We start from the raw sequence: 19,028 nt of genomic DNA on the forward strand, positions 1-19,028 counted from the left end.
CCTCCTCTCCCAGATGGGGGGCCGGATTCTCCACCCCGATCCGTGCCGCCTGAAACTCTGGCTTTGGCCTCTAGAGGTGCAGGCTCTGCCTTCTCCCATTATAGGTTGAATAGGTTAAAAAATAATCTAAAAGGAGGAAATCAGGAAAATCTCATAAAAATAAGCACAACTCAGACCGAAAAGAAAAATAAAACAATTAAATATGTCCTACTGAACATAAGATCTCTCTTCAAAGACATTGCTAGTTAGTGACCTGATTTGTGACAATCTGATTGATTTATTTTGCCTCACAGAAACCTGGCTGATTAGTCCCAGACCAATCAATAGCTACAACTCTTTTGAATATTTAATCCTTAGTTTTCCTCATCCAAATTGCAAAGCACTAAAACCCCTTCTGTTTGTTGTTTTGTACCGTCCACCAGGCCCTTACTCTCAATTTTTAGATCAGTTTTCAGACCTTTTATCTGACTTAGTGTTAAATGCAAATAAAGTTATTATAGTGGACGATTTTAACATTCATGTTGACGCTGAAAGTGATAGCCTAAATATAGCGTTTAATGCTATGTTAGACTCAATTGGCTTTGCTCAAAACATTAACAAACCTACCCACCTTTGTCTTCATTCTCTGGACCTTGTGCTGACATATGGCATTGAGTGTAAAGACATAACAATATTCTCTCATAACCCTGTCCTGTCTGACCATTTCTTAATAACATTTGAGTTTAATTTAACCGAGTACTCCACACCTGAAAGAAAATTTCATTATAGCAGATCGTTATCAGGCGATGCCTTAACAACCTTTAAAGAATCTGTTCCACTTTTAATTTCCTCATTATCATTGAAAAGCACAATGGAGGGCAATAATTCTGTTTCTGCCCCTTCACAAATTGATTCTTTTGTTCATAGTGTTTCTTCATCATTGCGTGATGCATTAGACAATGTAGCCCCCTTGAAAAAGAAGGTAATCATTCATAGGAGGCTAGCTCCTTGGTTTAATTCAGAGCTGCATACTTTAAAGCACAATGTTAGAAAATTGGAGAGAAAATGGCGCTCTACACACCTAGAGGAATCTGGAAAAATAGCCCACTGTTGTATAAAAAGACACTTCGCCAAGCTAGAACAGCTTATTTCTCATTATTAATAGAAGAGAACAAGAATAATCCTAGGTTTCTCTTTAGTACAGTTGCTAAACTTACACAGAGTCATAGTTGCCATTTCCCATTGGCATGTTGGGTTTAGTGGTTGCTCTGTTGGCCGGCATGGGGATGTCGCGCTGTTCCTGAAGGGTGCCAGGCGCTTGTGTCCACCCAGGCGCCCTGTGGCCCCTATGTGGGATTTGTTGCTAGTGCTTGCGGCTCTTCAGTCCCCCCCTTTTGAGCCCGTTATGAGGGCGGACCTCAAGTGGCTCTCCCTGAAAACTGCCTTCCTGTTGGCCATAGTTTCTGCCAAATGGGTGGGGGAATTGCATGCTCTGTCTGTGTCTGAACCATGTTGTTGGTGGATGGCTCCGGTGTTACACTGTGGACTAATGCTTCCTTTGTGCCAAAGGTGCCTGCAGTGGCTGGTAGTGTGCTGCCACTCCGGCTTTCTCGATTTAATCCTGGTGCCCCCTCTGAGCCTCTTTGCCCTGTTCGAGCGCTTGAGGCGTATGTCCGCTCCAAGGCACACATTCGTCGGACCGACTGTCTCTTCGTTTGTTATGCTGGCTCTCAGAAGGGTCAGGCCCTTTCTAGACAGCGGTTGGCACGTTGGATTGTGGAAATTATCTCTGTGGCTTACTCCTTGCAGGATCAGCCCCTGCCGGGCGGCGTGCGATGTCTCTCCACTAGGAGCCTCTCCACCTCGTGGGCTGCCATGAGCGGGGTGCCTCTGGAGGCCATTTGTGAAGCTGCTTCCTGGACGGTGCCAAGCACCTTTGCCAGGTTTTACAGGGTGAACGTCGCCACGCCACATCCCCTGCAGGGAATACTGGAGCAACCACCTTCTGCGTCCCGCTGAGGTTAGTGGTGTTGCTGTGTTCCTTGGGGTCTCCGTGGGATCCCTCGGGACCCTGTTGGTATGCGTCATCCAGTGCTTGAAGCACCGCCTCTGGCGGTCAGTAGGGATGAAATAGAACGAAAGTTACGAATGTAACTACGGTTCTATGAATCCCGGCTGACCACCAGAGCGCTCGGTCCCTCGGTTGCCGCGTGCTCGCGAGAAGATTGTCGGGACTGGGCTCCCGGTGTCATGTGACTATATAGACTCACGTGAGCCACCGGTAGGTCACATGTGACATGTTGTTATTAATTTCTCGACCTGCGCAGGCGCAAGAATGATCATTTAGTGCTTGAAGCACCGCCTCTGGCGGTCATCCGGGATTCATAGAACCGTAGTTACATTCGTAACTTTCGTTCTTCCCCGCATATTGGTCCAACACAAACCCATATTATGATAGAAGGAACCAGACAACGGGACCAAGCGGGAGGAATGGTAAGAGAATTCAAGAGGTGTGAGGTTCTGGCCAAATTATTTTTTCACCTAGTGACTTCTCCCAGCTCGGTCCAACAGAAACCCACATTATGACAAAACAGCTTTTCTTTTTCATCCAACGCACTTTTCGCAATGAATTCAGCTACTACCGATCCGTCCAGTACAATCCCACTTTTCCTGGGTTTAACAGCGACTTCTGCTTTCTTGTGCCGACCTCAGCTAATGAGCTGTGTGAGATCTTTGCTTTAACAGAGAATCTCTGCTGGAGGGCGTGGCTGGCCTGATACAGACTGCACACCTGTTTGCAATTACTTAATCTTACTGCTGTTGGACAGCTGCTCTTCGCCTGATGACCAGCCTTTGTGGTTGAAGCTTGTTTTGGTGTTCCTGCCAACCCCAGATCCTTCTAGTAATCCTCTCCATGGCAGATCTCTCTTGGAACCTCACCTGCTCTATGGTCATCCACTGCAGCTCTTTTTTCTTCCCCTATCAGTTGCCTGCCTGCTATCCAAAGCTCTCTGTTCAGTTATCTGTATCTCAAGTCTCCCTCTGGTTTGCTCTTGGTGGAGTCCCTGCTGGAAAGCAAGATCTCGCTGTGACTTTTCCATTCTCAATTCACTGCCAGGATTTCCATTTTACCCCCAATTCCTTCTTTCAACTCTGGAACGGTAAGTCATTAATATTCTTCTCACTCCTTCAAAGATTAATCTCCATTAATATTCCTCACTTCATCTAACTTTTACTCTCTCCGCCCAGATGCCAACAGATCACAGATAATGGTGCTCTCTTCAGCTGTGCATATTTATCATTGTTTTATTAAATAACCCTCTTACCATTTTCATTCTGAATCCTCAGTGATCATGCATGCGGGTCAGGAAACTGAATGCAAACATGAATGATACTTTCCTTTATTATTGAATCCATTAGAACAACACGTTTACCTTTTTAATTATAGGAACTCAAGCAATACTCTTTAAGAGTCCAACATAACTACAGTCACGACTGAAATTAGAAGACCCTATGAAAGCCTGTGTTTTTCTACCATATTTGACATGAATATTTAATACTTTTAACAATGCTAAAAATTCAAGAAATGTCAAACAGTAAAAATGGAGAACATTTTCTGTAAAATGTTTTTTTTTCTGAGGAATAAATTGGGACAGTCCCATCATTTATTCCCATATAAAATGACTAAAATGATGCATGACATCAGGTGTCCATGAATGGAACATCATTATTGAGATGAGAAAATTTTTTCTAACCTTCACTTTAAGCGATCCTGGTCATAATTCACCTTCTAGATGTAGATTCTTTATAAAATTTGTTATGTCTACCTCCTACATGTGAACATAGAAGTTGATATGAAATAAACTATAGGTGTTGCATCAGCCGCCCACATTATCCTACCTTTAACATTACTGCAAAGTGTAACCTGCATCAGAAGTTTTGAAAAAATAAAATTTTACAGATATGTTTCAGTTTAAATAACATACAGTCTCTTGGATCTGCAGTGCCACAGGGGAATATGAGATATGAGAGATTCATAGCTTATTTTTAATCTCACTCCAGAAGCCTTTGTTGTCCTAATGGTGTTGCACAAAATAAATATTGAAGTTAACATCATTTGGGTCCAGTTGCACCTAGGTTGAATGGCTTGCAGTCAGTTTACCTGGTGTACCACAGGGGGTTATGAATGTTTTGCCCTACATAGCATCTTCTAGAGCTAAACTTGTGGGTTTATAAATGTAACATGAGCAACTTGAATGATGTTACACCTTGATCATGACTGATGCAGCTGGAACCAGACAAAAAAGTCCTAATTAGGCATTGTTTACCCAGTGATAATGCATTATGCAAGGGTTTGCAGAGGAAGGTTATCCCTTAGCTCAAAGTTATTCTAAATTTGAGAAAGTATCTAATACCTTGAGGTATTAACCTACACGAAAGAATTTAGCATTTGTTGAACCTGTTTTATAGCAGTTAATCTGGCTTTTAATATTCATACAACCTCTACATTAACACAGAGCTGAATCAACTAGTTTATGAAAGAAGCTTTAGGAATTTGGGATTTTCTTAAAGAGGAAAAAGTGTTCACTAAATGTTATGATTTTTTGTAAACTGGATCAGCTGTTTCATAATTTTATATGTATTTATTGGCAACATAGTTGAATTAAGCTGTGAGCTTGGCTTGATTGTGTCTTTCTCCCCTCCACGGCGGGTGCCCGCGCCTTCATCGCCTACGTCTGCGCCGCTCTGGCTTTCACACTGCACACTGGGCCGTCTCCCTTGATCAAGAGTGTGTTTAGTTCTTTTTTTACATTTAACTTTCCCTACTCTGTTTTTCTTCAATAAGAACAGTGTGAAATCTGTTTCTGAAAACTTTTTGGAGTTAGGATTTACTTCGATTTAGATTTTAGAATCTGTTAAGACCATAGCACTTTTTTACATCCTGAGACATTAAACCCCAAAACTGAAGGAGGTTGTACTATTTTCTAGGTTATTATTGCACAATGACCAACTAAATACTTTTCTCAGAAGCTTAGAGATTACACATACATAATGAAGGTCTGTTTAATTTTTGAAGCATGGTGAATGATGCTCAGGTTTTTTAAGTATAACGTTTTAATGATTGTTCAGCATTCCAAGACCAATTGTTCTGACTTCCTTTATAAATGAACGTGATTAAGTCTTAATGGTTTCCAAGCATGATGAAGCAGCTAATTTTAGTTTGGATGCTAATGGAAATAGGGGGACAATTAACATGTCTATTACTGCCATAAACTGTGAATAACACTGAACAGCAGACACCGTTTATTCTCTAAGCATCTAGCAGAAAGGCAGATAGCTTCAAGAGCAGCAGGGGGGAGATGAAGACCCAGTGTGAATGCTAAAATCAAACACAACAAGGTTTTACTGTCACAGAAAAACACAAATACAGCATCAGACAAAAAGGTCCCCACCAACAGTGTAAAAGCATCACATTTATAGTGTTTATGTTTTTAATTGTGTAGTTTGACTTGAGCAAATGAATCAGCAAATTATTGCTGTTTTGCCCTGAAGAGCTGCTGGCAAGAGGGAAAGTGTGAAGAAATTGTATGTTTTTCAGCATAACACATTCTCCTTTTATTGTAAGAAGTTATAAAAATGTATGCGATACTGTGAAGCTTTATGTTTTATTATTCCTGTTGTGCTCTACATGTAGAACTAGTTGAAAAAGAAGTGGAGGCTCCAACTGAATGATAGATGGCTATCGGGGGATTTAAATCATGGCTACTACACCATCACTTTACTGAGACAGAGATAAAATTACCAAGCAGAAGGTGTTTTTTCCATGACAGTGCACCAAAGCTGAACTGTGGTTTTTAATTTTGAGTTCATTCCCTTAAGTCATTTGAATCCTGTGTGGTTTACATACTTTTTCCTCTTAATTACATAAGGGCGAGAGGGGAGACTGCAGACTTTTTCGAATCAGGACAAGAGTTCTAAAGTAGAGCTGTTATGTAAAGTTCTATTTGTTTAGATTTTATCTTTAAGATCATCCTGGATTTCATTAGAGGTAACATTGTACCTGCAATACGATAACTGCATGAGTTGTTCTTTACTCCAAAATAAATATCCCCATCACATTTAGTCTTCTTTTACAGGACACAGAGGGATGCATAAAAAGGCTGATGCTAAAAAACAGACACTTTGTTCATCTTTTTGGATGTTTAACAGTACTTTCACACCTAAACTTTGGAGCACTTTTTACCGTGCCAGAGTCCGGTTTATGGAGGGGATCGCTTGGTGTGTACCCATCCCAGACCCTGAAACGGACCAGAGAACCATGTCCAAGTATGGTTGCAGTTGCTGCTCTCAGCATGATTTATACGGACCCTGGAGCGTCTCGCTTGCAGTGTGAACATTCGATGTGATGTAAGAGCAGCAAATTTGAGTGAGAGAAGAAGAACAACAAAGTAAGAGTGCAAATTTGAAGAGAAAAGACTTGTGGGGCTACATGGAGTGTTGAAGAGGTGCAAGCACACAACTACATTTGAACACCAAAGTACAGCAGAAACCCAGATGAGACTGACTTTCTTGTTCTAATCCTTGCATTTTTTCCTTCTAAATCAGCGTAATACGGCTCTTGAAACAATCTGTTGCAACTACATGACATTATTTGGTCCAGTCTAAAAAGCTCTGTGCAAAAGCTAATTGTGGCAACTGAAGGTATGAATTTTCTCACTTTTACCGATCCCTGGACCGGACCAGCAGTGAGAATTTGCCCCAACACTACAAACACTATACCACCCAAAACCACTAGAGGGAGTCATTTTGTTGGAGCTGGTTTTGTTCTTTTTTTTTATAGGACTTATAAAAATCATTTTGAAGGCAGTGGTTATTGGCTTAGCCTGTCTTTCTGTGTGATGAACTATTGGCATCAGAGTTAGAATCTCCGAAGAGTCCGGAAGAGTAAGTCTTGCTGTGTCTCTTTCCTGACCAAAAAAAGGGCCGAAAGCCAAGGGCTGCTGTCTTGTGACAGCACCATCACATTACCACCAGTTTTGATCCTTGAAGAACACCATATTATATAGCCCTACACATCTACCTGAACACACTGTCTCCATGCTGAAACATGTTAGTAGCATGTATCATGATTTGGGGACTCTTTCCTTCAGCAAGGACATGACAACTGGCCAGAGCTGACGGAAAGATCAATGAAACCAAATGAAGGACAACCCTGGAAGAAAAGCTGGTAGAAACTGCAATACAAAGATCTCAAAGAGAAAATTAAAGTTTGTGGTTGTAACATGAGAAAATCTGAAAACGTTCAACTGGTATATTTAGTCCGTTTACCCTATAGTTTTGATGCGCTGCCTATGAACTGCTCTGAAGCCCCAGCAGCTTGAAATCCATTTTAGTCTCTGCATGCGCAAAGGAAAGGTAGTCCTACTTCTGACTTTATAATTCAAGATCTTCTAAATGTAGTTTGTATTAGTGGTTTGGTTAAAAAGTTAGTGTGTCAGACCAAACTTGAAAAATCAGCATCCCTGATTTTATTAACTAAACCTTTGGAGATGAAGTGAGCCTGAGTTGAATGTCATGTTTATCATTGTTAAGGTTTCTGGTACACGTGAAATATAAATAAAACATAGTGACATTTATAGAAACTGAATTCATCCTCGAATGACAGTTTACTTTAAAAAGGTAATTATTATGGTGAATAAACCTGGCAATATTTACCAGGCTTTATTTTTGAAAAATGTATTTTTGAATGTTATTAAGGAAGCATCATTATAAATTTAAAAAAATGCTAATTTAACATTAAAGTTCCTAAACTTTGTTTCCTCTGGTCAGATTGTGAAAACAGTCTGTCATTGAGTCATGCTTTTATTTTGAAGGCGAGTCCGCAAACCTGAATGCCTTTTAGTACTCTTGCAAACTGAAGTACTCTTATAGTTAGAGTCAACAGGATGCAGTAAACTATCCTGACTAACAGCGCCATCTAACACCAAATCCACAACGCTCCTGAGTTGTTTAGCAACAACGTGACAGAAGTTAGCCGCTGCTAGCAGCTTCTTTTCAGAACCGGGCCATCCATAATGACGCTCAGCAGCTACTTCCTAGAGGCTTGACCTCAGCCAATAGGCGAGAAGCTGAGGTGGTGACGCTGTTCAATAGACCGCCCCCTCTGTCTCTGTCCTGCCCCATTTGTTTTAACATTACCTGCTGCATGTTGCCATGGAAAAGACAATACAGCGAAAAGGGAATGAAAAAAACAAAGACGGGAACTAATGGGCTCAGGGAAATCCGTTGGGTACTGCTGTTACAAAGACGAAGAAAGGTAAGAAAAAACAAAGCACAACTGTTAACAGTGGCCTTCTGTGGAGCAGTGACTGCTACTGCTTTAGAAAGGTCTGTGTGGATGCATAGTCATAGCCAGGACAATGATATTGTTGGGACCCAGCCATGGATTTCAACATTAAAACTCCGGTACACACTTTTCTGGAACTTTCAAAATAAATTGCATTTAAGTAAGAATTGCTTACTTTCTCTCCGAGGCCTGCAGAAGCAAACTGTCCCAGAGAAGTTCCCTACAGAGAAGCGGTCTCTACAAAGCCGAGCGGAGCTTTGTAGAGACCGCTAACTAACTCCCATGGTTACGGTAACGTGCAGTGTGGTTGGCGGACAGAACGGGCCATCTTTCATCCACAGCCACGGAAGTTTGTTCACAGACCGGCCGACAGAACAGCCGCCACTCCCACGGCTAAGGAGGTTAGCTGTAACTAACCATTGTTCACTGTGGATACCTTCTTCAAACTTCGTCGTCACCTGGACAACTCCTCAGCATGGTCAGAGGTTAGGTTTGGGCAGAGCAGAATAATATAGACGTGATTTAGATTGAAATGATCTAAACGTTTTTCATTTTATGAAGTTTGGTTTTGTTTGTGTTGAACTCAGCTATCTTGGTGTTGGCATAATATCTGCAGCACACGTGTTCAAGTTGTGTTCTGTGTTTGTATGTTTTTAAAGTTAAGACAAACTTTATTTAAGGGGTAATTTTAAACAGAAGACTGATCATAACGCGCCGTCCGTGCTTATGCATTTTAACCCTTTTATTAACGGCAAGAAGGTCCCGGGTTCGATTCCCAGCCAGGGGTCTTTCTGCATGGAGTTTGCATGTTCTCCCCGTGCCTGCGTGGGTTCTCACCGGGTACTCCAGCTTCCTCCCACAGTCCAAAGACATGCCTGTTAGGTTAATTGGTCACTCTAAATTGCCCTTAGGTTTATGAATGAGTACACCTAGGGCAACACACAAACAACCATGTTTGTGTGTTGCCCTGCGATAGACTGGCGACCTGTCCAGGGTGTACCCTGCCTCTCACCCATGGACTGCTGGAGATAGGCACCAGCTTCCCCGCAACCCACTACGGAATAAGCGGTAGAAAATGACTGACTGACATTAACGGTATTTTTAAAGGTGTGTGTTTGAATCTGGTGCTAAGCTAGCAGCTTCTTTGTTAGCTTAACTGCTAGCAGCTAAGGACATGTGCTTGCTGCTAAATAATATTTACCTAGAAAGGTTTAGTTTTCAATCCAGTAAATAATGTGTCCCTAACATCATTTTACTAAATTTGATAACTAAGTAAACACCATTAAGCCCCATTTCTCCAGAAAGAATTGGCTCTTTCCAAAATATTCCCTTAATAATATTTCTTCAAATATTATTTCAATAAATAAAGGCAGCTAATGAGACACCGTTGAGAAATGGTCATCCAGAAGGTTGGTTTTATTCAGCAGATCATTCTTAAAACATTATTTTATTAAAATAATATTTTATCTGATCTTGCATTGTGAATGGTTGTCTAAGTTGGTTCCAAGACTAACTTAACTTCACTTCCAGATTCTTCAAGATAATCCTTGGTCCTCAAACATAAATAACATTGCATGGTAATGTTGCATCACTCTTTTGGTCATGATTTTCAATCATCTTTCATCAACTTGTTTATATTGTACATAGCCCATTAGTCTTCCCTATTCTTTAATTCTGCTTGGTAGTTAGGTGGATTGTTTTAGCATAGTAAAGAGTTTGTTGATTGAAATATGTTTGACTTTGAGTTGACTTATTTTTGTTAATAAATTCTTGTATTTTAAGAAATTGTGTGAATTCATTCCATGTGTGTGCAGAGTTTTGCTGTTCAATAATGTCAGAGCTCGTCTCACACCTTTTTATTTTGTCCTAATACCATCACCTTACTGGGCTGGTATTCACAGGACAACCCTTAACAGACCGAAATATTATTTGATAAAATATTAAAATATTAATATTAAATAATATTCTCAGATTCATAATCCCAACAATGTGAAAGTTGGATGATTTGTGACATGACCAATTAGACTGCGGATGCATTTAAACCATCGGATACATATCTGATTTAGCACCACATATGGAAGTGGAACAACTCTAATATTTTTGGAGGTGAAAAGATTGGATTGAGCCAATCTGACTGCTATGAAAAAGCCAGATATGGGTCGCAAATGGTCAAAAAAGTACAGATTTGGGCCACTTTTGTCTTCAGTGTAAGCGTAGTCAGAATCATGGGCTCAAACGGGTTAAAAACAGCAGATCAGGTAACAAGAGACCGACGGATCACGATCAGCATGTGAGATTGAGGTCCTAGTTGATGTTAATTTATCAATAAAGAAATGAAGAAAACTTTCTCTAGCCAACGGAGATGATTTAATAGTTCTCTGGGAATCACAGAGAACACAGTCATCAGTCCTAAACAAAACATGGGGGTTAAAACCACCCATAATAGGGCATTAATCATATTTAGAAAAGTCATTCAAAAAGTTCTTATAACTGAGAGACCGATAGACCACAACACTGCTGAAGAGATACCCATCTCACATGCCCTCTTGCCAAATGACTGCTGACCTCCGTCACCCAAGGACAAGCGCTATACTTAATGGATGGATTGATGTGTTGCCCTCCCATATGATTTGAATTTGTAAAGTTGTGATGGCTATGTTAATGTCGCCAGGTTTAAACTAAAATTATTAGCCCACTATGAGTGATGAGAAAGTAGACACATTCACTGTCAGGTTTCTGTTTGTTTCTGAGTGGTATGTTGATGTGCATACTTCATGACAGTGGGACTATGGAGAAGTAGAAATAATTTACAGTTATCTTAACAAAATAAGAACGTGCCGGAGACAACAGCAAGCAGCAGTAATCTGTATTTTCCTTCCACAAGTCAGCACATACATAAAGAATACAAAAAGATGAATATTGGGGCATGAGACATTAATATACTGTAGAGAAACTCAAGAGGCACAAGTTGGAAGATGAGCCAGATCAACAACCTGCTTTAACTGGAGGAGTCAGGGAGGAGCTCCTGAGTTGAACTGGACTCTAAGTTTGCAAGCAGTCGTGAAAATTGCAATGTTGTAAGCCTGAGTAAATTGACAAAGTGCAAAAGTCTTGAGTCATCCTTTACCTCTGTGTTTTATCCTTTGAGAAACAGGAGTTCTAGTTCTAAAGTGGTTTTGATCAATAGCTCTCTATCTTTCAAAGTTCTTATTTGAACCTTAGTTGTCCTTTTACTTATTTTCAGTCTAGTACCTGACAACCTTCAGAGAAATACTTTTTTCTTCCCATACCTAAATTGACATATAAACTAGGCAGGCAATAAGTCTCCTAGGGATGAAACAGTGTTGTCTTTAGACATAGCAGATAACGAAGCAAATAACAAATTTTGAGTGAGCTCATTTAGTATTTTATCAACAATTTGTTCCCCTTTCTTTAGCTAAATCGATAAACAATCGAAAGGTACCACTGATGTAAGGTCATTTGACTTTTAGTTGAAGTTTACAGATGTTTCTTATTGTTTGACAATTTTATTCCTAGTAATGCTATTAATAATCCTGGCAAGTTCTATCATGTTTTTGATAATATAATCTTTTGTTATGTTAGATTTTATGACAAATACCTTGTTCATTGTATGTATGCGCTGTATTTTGTAATCCTATATAGTTTTCACATACATAGAATGAGATGTATTGACATCTTTTGTGTGGAGGCAAAAAAAAAAAAAACGGGCATACTTGAGTTGACGAAGGATGACGTCCTCTTTAGAAAGGTTTATTTATAAGACCTAACACATCCAATAAAGGTGAGATGATCAGCATCGCCTTGCTACCATGGTTCAGTCCTGAAATGTTTATTTATTTTGTTTTTTACTTTATATCTGCCTTTTGGTTACTTATGTGTGGGCTGCATGTTGATGCAGGTGGTAGCACTGTTGCCTTGCAGCAAGAAGATCCTTGGTTTGACTCCCCATCTTTGGTCTTTCTGCATGGAGTTTGCATGTTCTCGCTGTGCATGCGTGGGTTCTCTCCGGGTACTCCAGCTTCCACCCACAGTCCAAAAACATGCCTGTTAGGTTAACTGGTCTCTCTACATTGCCCTTAGGTGTAAATGGGTGTGTCCATAGATGTTTATCCTGTGTGTCTCTGTGTTGCCCTGTAATGGAATAGCGATCTGTCCTGCCTCTTACCTGTAGACCGCTTGAGATAGGCACCAGCTCCCCTGCGCCCTTGTATGGTAGAAGGGGGTATAGAAAATGGTTGGATGGATGGGTTATTTATGCAGAAGTCCGGTTGGGGCCGGGGTCATTCATGTTAAGAAAAATACATTTCATGTAGAGGATGTAAATTTATTAAAATATAGTGACTAGTGACTGTGCTAAGTTAAATGGCTTTTATGGAATGCTCTGTATCACTGCATTTACTTTTTGTAACTTCTTTGAGTTGAAGAACGTGTTTTTTTTTTTCAGGATCAGCCAGTGGAGATGGGAGAAGGAAGAAAAAACACAAAAATTAAAAGATTGTAAAATATTAATGATTTCTTCCTTGATATGAAGATGTGGTCCAGCACAGCACGGAGTGTATATGAGTATAAAAGGTGTAGAAGTACATTAGAAAAAACCTGTACTGTAAAAAGAAAAGAAATATAGATTATTTTCTTAATATATTTGCATGATTTAGATGAGTATACTGTAAAAAGCTGTTGGTTTACTTGTGGTAAGACATGTTGAATGCAACTACTGGATCTGTATGGTTGGAAGGAGCCACAGCGTGAAAGCAAAGATACAACATTTCTGTTTCCAGTCAGTGGAGGTATTGATTGTTGTACATCATCAAAATAAAAATCCTAGATGTCTATTTGTCCAAACTGGGTTTTGTCAGTTTGAATAACCAAAGTTTTTTGAATTGAAAAACTTGGTTATTGTGTCAAATATTGCTATGTGATAAAAATGTGATTAATCATGTCTCTGTCTTTAAATTCTATAAATGGTTGAACCGTGGTTGTCCTCATTACATTTCCCCCTGAACTAACAAAACAATCACTGAAAGGATGTTAGAAGATCTTGTGACGGTACTTAACAAAGTCCAAATGTTGTTTTTGTGAATTTCATTTTCATTCACTTAAAATAACTGTGCAATTAATGACATTTCTTCTGGTTATGCTTCAATATCAACCTAGACTCAATGTAAATTCCCACAAAGTTTGTGAAACAAAAACTTCTCAGCAGATACTGTGATTACCCAGTGAGCAATAGACGTGATTTTAACATTAAAGCTATATGTAGAGAAACGAGTCCATTTGTAGTCGTCTATTTGAAGTCGTGGTTTAGGCCTATATATTTTATCTAGGTTGAGAAGAGTAACCACTTTTAAAGTTCCCTTTAAAAGCTTAGACTTACAATTATAAATTCTCAAGGTCCACAATAATTACTGTAAAATAAAGCAAAAAAAAAAAAACCCAAACCAAACGAAAAGACTTAAAACTTAGTTTTTATATTTGAAGTAATTTCTTCCTCTTTTAATTTTTTGTGACGTAGTAATATCAATGTGCAGAACATACAATTTTTTCATTTGTTGGAAAAAAACAAGTCAACAGTATGACCAGTTATTTAGATTTTAGGAAAATATGGACAGAAACATAGACTATTATCTCAAGCGTCAGTAAACGGGCAAAACGCCTCCTGGATATTATCAGAGACAAAGTTATTTTGTTGTCATAAGAAAGGTGTGTGCAAGAATTGTCATTTCCAAGCAGAACTCCATACAAACGATGACAGAATGTTGTTGAGGCAGATAATATCTTGGATTTAAAATACAATACAACATTACAACAATAATAAAATCCTTATGCATGTTAAAAGTTCCTGGACTTAAATATTATATGCATCTTGATAAGTACAGCTCCAGTCTGGCTGCTTTTCTTTTCTTTTCTTTTCTTTTTCTTTCCCTACTCAATCTCAGCTAAAACAGGTCTATAGTTAGACTTCTAGCAAACTTCTGAAACCCTTTCGGGCACTGAAACATTTTAAACTGTCCACTCAGCATTTTTAATTAATAATATGTCTAAACCACGTATGGCCAACTCCAGTCCTCAAGGGCAAGTTTTAGATGTGTCTTTGGTCCAACCACCTGAATCAAATAGCTGAATTACCTCCACAGTATCCAGTCAACAAGGACTAACACTTGCAGGACACCAGCCCTAAGGGACTGGAGTTGGTTACCCCTGCTCCAAACAATGCCTAAATGGCCCACAGACATCCAGGCAAAATCTGGTAGAGATCTGCTGTGAAACAGAGTTTTTTTATACCTACAATTGGTTTTACAAGTAAGGGACATCATCAAACTCTGGACTTCTCAATCATTGACCCAATACTTTACCTTCTGCACTTTTTGTGCATTTAACCCTTATTGTGCAAATGATTTACAAGTCTATGACTATTCATGTGTTTTATGCATGCTGTGAAAATCAGGTTAAGACAATTTTGAACACAAATTAAACTCCATTCCTCATCGGCCCCGGTGACAATGTGCCTTGGTCCTCTGTGTTTCAAACTGTTACAGCGGTGCAGCGAGGAGTACTACTTCTTGCTACATGACTGACTGCTTTTTTTTTTTTATTGCAGCAAACTGAATCTGATCTCTGATGATATCTAGAAAGCTTCTTGCTGACAGTGCTCATGAAATCCTGCGCCCCATTCTGTGTTAATTATTCTCCCTCCTTCAGCTTCCCTACCTTCATTCTGCCACAGCTTTTCCACATCTCCACTGATTAGCTCTTTAGGTCCCTTTGGGCCATTCTCCACTCTTGCCTCAGTATTTTAGCTCTAGGGTTTTCACTGTGCATTGTTGGATCTTTCTGTTAGTCTGTTTCTCTCTCGGCACTAAGTCGGACCTGTTCCCAGTGCATGTTGGACTCCGGCAGGGCTGCCCTTTGTCACCGGTCCTGTTCATAACTTTTATGGACAGGATTTCTAGACGCAGCCAAGGGCCGGAGGGGGTCGGGTTTGGGGACCAGTGGATTTCGTCTCTTCTTTTTGCAGATGACGTGGTCCTGCTGGCCCCCTCTAGCCAAGACCTACAGCATGCGCTGTGGCGGTTCGCAGCCGAGTGTGAAGTGGCTGGGATGAAGATCAGCTCCTCCAAGTCCGAGGCCATGGTACTCGACCGGAAAAGGGTGGCTTGTCCTCTTCAGGTTGGAGGGGAGTTCCTGCCTCAAGTGGAGGAGTTTAAGTATCTCGGGGTCTTGTTCACGAGTGAGGGAAGAATGGAGCGGGAGATCGACAGACGGATCGGTGCGGCTGCCACAGTAATGGGGGCGCTGTGCCGATCCGTTGTGGTGAAGAGAGAGCTGAGCCGAAAAGCAAAGCTCTCAATTTACTGGTCGGTCTACGTTCCTACCCTCACCTATGGCCATGAACTTTGGGTCATGACCGAAAGAACGAGATCCCGGATACAAGCGGCTGAAATGAGCTTCCTCCGTAGGGTGGCCGGGCACTCCCTTAGAGATAGGGTGAGGAGCTCGGCCATCCGGGAGGAGCTCGGAGTAGAGCCGCTGCTCCTCCACATTGAGAGGAGCCAGTTGAGGTGGCTCGGGCATCTGTACCGGATGCCTCCTGGACGCCTTCCTCGGGCGGTGTTCCAGGCACGTCCCACCGGGGGGAGGCCCAGGGGACGGCCCAGGACACGCTGGAGGGACTATGTCTCTCGGCTGGCCTGGGAACGCCTTGGGCTCCCCCTGGAGGAACTGGAGGAGGTGTCTGGAGAGAGGGACGTCTGGGCGTCTCTGTTGAGTCTGCTGCCCCCGCGACCCGGTCCCGGATAAGCGGAAGACGACGAGTACGAGTACGAGTGTTTCTCTCTCCGTTATCTGATCCACTACCATTACTCTGCCCTGTTCCATGTCCTGTCCTTCTCATATCAGTCCTGTTCCTGCAGTTCCCCGGTAAGTTCCCTTTTGTTTATCATTAACTTCGTTTCACATCAGTCTGTCTTTGCACTTAGGTCCTTCTCAATCGAACAAACAAATATGACAAACATACATTTTAATCTAGTCATATTTACCAGTAGTCTCTCAATTTGTCACAAACAAGTTAAAAACTACAGAGGTTTTCCCATTTATTATTACTTTATTACAAAAAAATTATATTAGTTTACATTAATAAAACAAATGATAGAAATTAAGTTGCAGTTATTGCTTTTGGGATTATTTACAGACTTTTATTGGATCTTACATGTTTATAATTTTAAGTCTAAGCCTAAGCTTAGAGGACTTTTATACTAGCCGGTATTGCTTGGTCTTCACCTAGACAAAATGCATACAATAGGTCTAAGTTGCAATTAATAGATATATCATTGACTTCTGTCTAAATGAAGGATGATGCATATCATACATGTTGAAATCTGCTCCTTTGCTCACTGTGTGAGCACAGATTTAAACTGTGAAGCTATCAATCAATTCATGAACCCAACAATCATTATTGCATAATGAAGAATGGTACATTTCTCAACCCCTTTTTCAGTGTTTATCGGTGACTAACATCCTGCTGCTTTTTATGCTTATATGCAAACTGGTAGCTGTTAGGACAAACTGTTGCTGGGCAGCGGGCAGCCGATTGTGGTCAAACAGGTGTACCCTGAAAGAATGTTATGAACAGCCCTGCATTCGCACCCCATTCATTCAGCCTCCCTGACATCCTACCAATCAGCAGCACAATATTGCTTTATTCCCCCATCACCATATTCTGACAATAAAGTTTTGCATGCTAAACAGCTGACATTTAATACAGGCCCCTTTAATTATCTCTTTGATGACAGACGACTGGAAGACCTTTTGAAATGAAGTCATGAATTTAAATAACTCCAGGGGAAATATGAAACACCATGTGACCATTTCACTCATTTTATTTTGACATTTTATAAATGAGTCTCTTAATCGAGAACAGTGAGATCAGGATATTTCAAGGAAGAATTCATCCATATCTGTTTACAGCATTTAATGCGCCCAGAATTAGTTTTGCTCTTTAAAACCAATTTATTCACTCAATAAAAACCATGTGCCCTTATGTGGAACTTACAGACCGATCATCTAATTAAGCCATTCTTACTTAAATTGGTGACCTTTAGTCAAATTTACAAATTCTGACATTGGACTTATACCATCTAAACTCAAGAGTGCTTGACCTTCACTGGAGCATAATTTGAAGACTTTATGAAAACAACTGTGCTGAACTGTAATTGCATATAATTTATATTTGCTTGCTTTTCATTTGTATTTAATTTAATCTTTTGTGTAAATTAAAAAATCCCCACATTTTCAGACCAGCATAATATGCTTATGACATAATATGCTTATTAAAAAATACTGCCTCTTATTTGTCAGAGACTGAAAACCATGGGATGGTGAAAACCTTTACGTTTATTATTTTCTGTTTTGGATCAGCTTAGTTAGGATTAATATCTTCCAGTCTGGTTTACCAAACCCTCAAAAACAATCACTTTAGTGCAAATGTACATACAAATGACAAAATATTACGTTTTTTTGACCATGTTAATTGTTTAAAACTCATATTCAGAAAGTGGCAACAAACCCAAAAAACTCTGGGAGGGATTCACAAAGCACAGCAATTTTCTCTTTTCTTTGTTACTGCTTTGCACAATATGTTTGCTTTATATCTGCACCAGATTCACAGAGGAGATTGCACTGAAAATATGCAGACAAAATGATGGCCATCAAATCCAGCAGATGCCAACAATTTGCACCTTGTCACCTCTTTACCTATAATTACAGCAAATGCATTCAAACGATCATTTAAATAGAGAAAAAAATGTTTTCACCTGATGAGAGGTTAATCAAAACTTTACAAACAACATCTGATTGAAGAAATCATAGTGATGCTGCAGATTGTAGAAGATGATCATGTGATTATTGAAGTGTTTCAATGGTGCATCACTTTCACTGATTCTCTCAGAGATAATGCTAAAATGTATCAGATCAGGTTTCTTACATGTAGTCCACACCAATACTGTATATTGTCCTAACTTGCAATTATACTGGAATAAAAAAAGAACACTAATGCTCCCTTTCTATACCCTTCTCTTCACCTGGTTGTTGAAAACGCAATGCTATATACATAAATACACATAAATATTGACAAACTGTCAAGCTTTGTCAGTGTAGTGAAATGTTAGTTACATTTTAGTAGCAGATCTGCCTTTGAATCTACGATCAGAATTAGAAGGACACGTGAATACAGGCATTTACTGAGTTAAATGATTAGAAGATTAAAAATATTAACCTGTTTGAAACAATATCATGCAAAAAGATTTAATGATGTCCTTATTTGGATTATTTATTTTCCAGGAACCAAAAACTGGCTTGAAAATCTAATCTGATGTAACTCAGTGTTTGTTTAATATTATTTATGTTTGAATAGATAGTTGATGAACCAATGTATCATCGCCGATTGTTAGACTGCCCGAAAAACGGTCTACTTTTAATGCCATAGTCCAACTGACCCAAAAATAATAAGTTCAGACATGTACGTGTCAGACATCTCATGAGCAGATAGCAAATGTACACAGAGTAAGCATAGTCTCGAACATTTCTTATAGATATTGGCCAATATCGCATGACAGGTTTTGAAGGATTTTAGTTTATTCTTTCCACCATGACAACTTTAACTATGAGAAATTGTTTCTCAGAATTT

At 39.9% G+C, this 19,028-nt stretch overlaps 1 protein-coding gene across 1 annotated transcript in view; it reads right to left on the bottom strand.

Annotated features, from left to right (window-relative positions):
* LOC124873382 (inactive N-acetylated-alpha-linked acidic dipeptidase-like protein 2) overlaps positions 1-19,028 on the bottom strand; it is a 677,436-nt gene that overhangs the window by 13,468 nt on the left and 644,940 nt on the right. The gene's annotated exons all lie outside the window — the stretch shown is intronic.

This window comes from Girardinichthys multiradiatus, chromosome 9 (assembly GCF_021462225.1).
Source record: "Girardinichthys multiradiatus isolate DD_20200921_A chromosome 9, DD_fGirMul_XY1, whole genome shotgun sequence".
NCBI classification, from domain to species: Eukaryota; Metazoa; Chordata; class Actinopteri; order Cyprinodontiformes; family Goodeidae; genus Girardinichthys; species Girardinichthys multiradiatus.